Genomic DNA, 6110 nt, shown 5'->3' on the forward strand with positions numbered 1-6110 from the left:
GTGAAAACAGGATTTTTTCTTTTTTTACAGTGTGCAACTTTTACTTTAATATTTTTGGATTTTATGTGTTGTTTTCTTACTTGCTGTTTTTAATCACCTTTAACATGTTTCTTTTAAAATGTTTTAAATGTGTTTCTTTTTCCCTTGTCATTGTATTTCAATGTCCTGTGTGAAGCACCTTGAATTGCCTTGTTGCTAAAATGTGCTTTACAGATAAACTTGCCTTGCCTTGTTTTTAACCCTTTCATGCACAGTGGTCACTACAGTGGATGGCTATTCTCCAGCTGTTCTCTTGTATATTCATGGGTTTGGTTGTTTTAGTTCCATATCAGCCAACACAGTGGACGCTTATGCATCATCTCATACGCTGACATTCATACCATTACTGTAACTGCTGTTCTTCATAAACCTGATCTCCAGTGACATGTTTGAGTGTAAGTCAATTGCTAATTGTTATTAAACTGTAATTAACAGTTTTCTTGAACAAAAAGTTTTTTGTTTTGTTTTGTTTTTTTTTGCATATCATCTCCATGATGTGAGTAATAACTAGTATTAGAGAATGTTAAAATGAGAGAAAACACCAGATTAGTTGCATTAAAATGTTTTTATTTCATAGTTTTCAGATCACTTTCTGATATTGCATTTTAAATACATATTTCTTTGCTTCAGGAATCAAACCCATGGTGTCCAGCTGAGTGGACATTTTTGTAACTCCATGAAAATTAGGTTCATTTAAAAAATTTCAATCACATTGTTTTTTTTTTTTGTTTTTTTTCATGCCTAAAGAGGTATAAAAACACTCAGGAAAAAAAATCTTGACTAAGGTTCTCAGAATCCATGCATGAAAGGGTTAAAGTTGGAAATGATTAAGTTTTCTGTTCGTGGACAAATTAATTTGTTTTACCAACAATGGAATCCTTTTTTCTCTACTGTCAACAAGAGAGTCCGGCTGTCTCCTATGTCCTCTTGATGGAGAAATTTGTTATAGTATAGTATAGTATACATTATATTAACTTTTAATCAGCCCTGAGCATTGGACAGAGGAGTTGATAATACTATTCACTTTGTTGTTGTTTTTTCTTTTTTTTTGTGTTTAATAGATCTGTAGCTTTGTTGTATAATTTGTTCTTTTTAGCTTACCGGCCGACAGGTCATAAGCTATTGTTGTCATGCAACGTCTGTCGTCTGTTACAAAAATTTCAATCGTCTTCTTCTCCGAAACTACAATTCCGATTGACTTCAAACTTGGTATACAGCTTCTTTATGATGATGTCAACAAAAGTTAGTGAAATTATTTGGATCTGGATCTGATTCTGGATTTGGTGTGACTTTGAAAAATGTCCCCATTATAAGAGATAGGAAGTGAAATCGATGCAATAACTCAGTAAATATAAATGATATCCAGTGTAAATTTCTACAGTCCAGCCCTGATGGGGAGATGACCAAAACATAATGGCCACATGCTGATCAGGATCTTCTTCTGGATCTGGGAACTTACGGAAAATTTAAAATGGGCTCTTATGGGGAAAAAAATTTCAATCGTCTTTTTCTCCCAAACTCCAGTTCTGATTGACTTCAAACTTGGTATACAGCTTCTGTATGATGATGTCAACACAAGGATTGAAATTATTTCGATCCGGATCTGATTCTGGATTTGGTGCGACTTTGAAAAATTTCCCCATTATAATAGATAGGACGTGGATTGATCCAATAAATCAGTAAGTATCAATGAAATCAAGTTGGAATTTGAATTTTTTTACAGATCTGATTGGAATATGACCAAAACATGGGCTATTTTTGTAATATAATAAATACACATAACTGGCTGATAAGAAATGGCATCTGGATACATTTCCCAAAGCTTTTAATTTGGCCGGTAAGCTACAGGGCCATGACGTGCACATGCACACATGGTCTGAACAAGTTTGAGCTAGACCATAGGTCACCAACCCTGGTCCTGGAGAGCCACTATCCTGCATGTTTTAGATGGATCCCTCTTCCAACACACCTGATTCAAATGATAATCCTATCATCAAGCTCTGCAGAAGCCTGATAACGACTGCAGGTGTGGTGGAAGAGGGAAACATCATTTTTACAGTGAAACTGTACCAGTCTAAGAAGGGAGCTCTTGGCACAAAATAAATAAGATTTCAGATAACATTTAGTTGGGCTTTGTTTTATTCAATATCTATTTATTGAGCATTTTTCAAATATAATTACAGCAACACACATTTTCTTATATTTATATACACTGCAAAACGTTACAACCCCATTTAGTTATGTCCACTTATTTTTGCTCTTCAACTCAAAGAGCTGGTCAGTTGGACCAGGCAGGGGGGTCATGGCGACAGTCTTACCCATTCCCCTCTGTCATGGTACCTACTTAGAACGTCATACAGCAATCAGGCCACACACGTGTGCCAAAGCCTCTTCCACCAATGGGGTAAGAGGTCCCAACACCCAGAACACCTGTTCCTGGAGCCACCATCTTCAAACACCCTGAGTCAGAGTGGCTTTGCTCAGACTAGTGTGGAACTCCCAACTCCTCCTAAAGCAGGGCTATTCTAAATCCAGTCCTTGAGGGCTGAGATTTATATATATATATATATATATATATATATTTTTTTTTTTTTTTTTTTTTTTTTCCATATATTCAATTGATTTACAGAACCCAGTATCACAATAAAGTCACCTCACAGGCTGTCAGAGTGTTCTGAGAATTGCAGATTACCACACTCCTGTCCGCAGGTTACTTTAACAATCTAAATTAAATATTCTTACCGATTTGAGACGACATAGTTTAAAAGTTGAAATAATTGCAATTTTTCGTTTGTCGTCCTCAACTTTTACTCCACACGATGCCATCTTTGTTTTGGCCGGAAGCGCAAACCGAATGATCCCAAAGCACTTGAAGTCTCCGGAAACAGCCAAGCACGCTCCGTGTAGCTTTCTTCAAAGAAGAAAACAAAAGAAGTCTGTCTGCAGTGTGCAGTAAGGGCAGGGAATTGAAATGGTGCTGATGAGAGTAAAACTCTGAATTAATGGATTGTTTGATGTAAGACAGTGTCTTCCAAGAGGAAGACAGAGATCATCAAGGGCCAGCAGACACTGTTTGTGTTAGGACAGATTGTACGAGTACTGGACCCAGATGCAAGACCCTCAGACAGGAGTACAATTAAAAGGGATTTATTAGAAATAGAGTAACAGGTTCACACAGAGTGGTAATGAATATATCTTCAGCTGGACTGAGATGGGGAATCGTCTCGGCTTCGGATCTTAAGTGAACCACGTTACGGCCCAGGTCGGGAGCACACGAGGGGAACCCGACTAGGAGAGAGCAAAGGAGAATCAGAGGGCAGACCAGGTCATACACGGGCAGACTATCAGACAGGCAAACGTACATAGGGTCAGGCAGGCTCACGTACCAATAGTCCAGGCAGGGGTCAAAACCAGGAAAAGGCACCAAGGCGGAGGAACAGACAGGGGTCAGGCGTATACTTCAGGTGTGATGGACAAACCAGGTCAAAGACAGACGAGCAGGCAGACGAGGAACAGGCAGAGTCGGAGGTCGATGGGCAAAACAGGTCACAACAGGCAGGCAGGATCAAAAACTGCTGGTAAGTTATCACACCAAGGGTTGAAAACGAACTGGCAACGAACAGGGGAAAACACAGGGTTTAAATACACAAGAGGGCGGGAAGACAATTGGACACAGGTGGAGACAATCAGGGAGGAGGCAGGTAATCAGGGCAAAGGTGAACACAAAGAGGAAGTAAAGACACCAGACAAGACACATGAGGGAAACTAACAAAATAAAACAGGAAACAACACACAAGACAGACAAAACAAGTAAAAGTCCAGGGACTGATATGACAGTTTGGTTTCCTGAAGATGCAGAGAACAGGTATTTACCCTACAGTACATCTAGAGCTATGCTTGCAAACTGTTGTTCTCTCCACAAACATAAACATGAACAAACATTACTAAAATAAATCTCAGGTCATGAATGTAAACATTTCACAGATCTTTGTATTTGTTCTATTAACTTTTATGAATGAGTGAAATGACAAAATACAGGCCACTTTTTTTTTCATGTCCAGACTTAGAAAATATTCTGGGTCCTGCCATATAGATCTAATTTTGCCATTTTCAGTAATGTTCTGAGCTGCGATATAATTGATATTTTATTTTTCAGAGCCTCCACCAGCCACTGAACCTTCTAGTGCCTAGGTTCCCATTAGGTTATGGTCCCCTAGTTAAAGTCTCACACATAGTTTGTGCAGGGAATTAAAATCCATCACCAATTATTGCTATTTAAATTGTGTTGTCTTGGAGGCGTAAACAACAAAGAAATTCGTGGAGAATGGATTGGTTAGTCAGTCCTTCCTTTATTGTGCACAAGTGAGAAACTGACAAACGAAGCTTCGCCCTCTCTCAGAAGTCAGTTCTGACCTGTCCAGGAGGTCAGTCTAACTTATAGTAGCCTGCGCTAAGCTTAAATGTGATTGGTCAATATGATGTATGACGCTGTCGCTAAGCAGAAGAAAGAAAATAAGATACAAACAGAAAGAATGCAAGACCTTGGAGTTGTCCTGGGAAGTTTTAGTGAGTTGGGTTGTGCTATATCATTAGAGACAAAGTAGCTTATGAAACATGCAGAACTGAGAAACTGACTGTGAGTAAACATTCGTATCTAGGCCTATGGTTAGAAAGAGAATGAAAACTGAAGCGCTATCACAGGCGTCTTATAAACTAATAGAAGACTTATGGTCAGTATTAAAATCAGTATTAACAGCGTTAATTGAATTTTTTTTTTTTTCCAAAAACAATCACACAGAAAAAATGCACAACATCCATGCTAAACATACAGTTATGTTACAAGCCAAACAGCATACTACAGAGGTTTACTGAAAGACCAGACACACACACCACTGGTGAAAGTGCAGTTTGCATGAAAATTGTGTTCTTAAAACAGCTCCATAACATTGTGCATTTTTCATTGTCATATTTTGATGGAAACTGTACTTAAATACACAAATCTCATGACAATACAAGTGCTAGAAATAAGTAATATTACACAATTAAAATGCACCAGAGGGCACCAAATAACAACAAATTATCAAAATTTTCTTGGGGGAGCATGCCTGCCCCCAAACCCCCCTAGGTGAGGTGCACCTGTGGCACGTGGCAGCACATTCCACCCCATGATAACTCAACCCACAAAGTTATGCAGGCTACTGTTTTGTTATTGCAGGCTACTTAAATATTCTGGGAACACTCTGATAACAGCTGTTAGATATCAGTGCATAGTAACGCACCACATTTCACTGCCAGTAATGGTATAAGCGTTGTAACATTTCAAATAGTAATTCATAATTCATACTAACATAATTCATAATAACGGCATTAGTAACACTGCTATTTTTAACGCCATTATTCCAACACTGGATATATTTATAACACTGTAATAAAATATAAGAAAAGTTTATTTGTAATAGAAGTAAATGTTAAAGTCTATTATAAGCGCTCACAAAGGTTGAATAATCCAACAGTCAATCTGTTTATGGTGCTATATTCACACTTTTTTAGTTTCCTGAACACCTAATCCTGTTAATAAACATCTTATAAGGACTAATAAGGGTTTGATTACCTAATAACAAAAAGTGGATGAAATCACTCTGACATATAGTGTTTCATCTTGTGCTGTTCTGTAGAAGATGCAAAAGGCTTTTCCTTTCATTGCATTGTGTGCAGTGTGATTCATGCAGGAGAAAGGCATCTCCTAAAGCTGCACAGCCGCCATACTTTGGATGAAATGTACTACATGGATTTCTAATACTTTATTTTAAGTTTTATAATAATAAGCTACTATATATAAATAATTTTTGTAGGAATGGAGATTACATTTTGGGAAAAAATAGGTCAAAGTTCAAATTTTTTATGAATTTAAAAAAAAAATTTTTCCCCCCATTTATTTATAATGTGTGACATTTCAATGTCTGTAGCAGCAAAACTAGTGGTTGAATTCATACTAAACTGGGTTTATAGATTGCCAGTGACCCAGAATAGATGTGATTACATTTTGGGAAAAGTGTTTTTTTTTTTTTCCC

Source organism: Sphaeramia orbicularis, chromosome 12, assembly GCF_902148855.1.
Source record: "Sphaeramia orbicularis chromosome 12, fSphaOr1.1, whole genome shotgun sequence".
NCBI lineage: Eukaryota > Metazoa > Chordata > Actinopteri > Kurtiformes > Apogonidae > Sphaeramia > Sphaeramia orbicularis.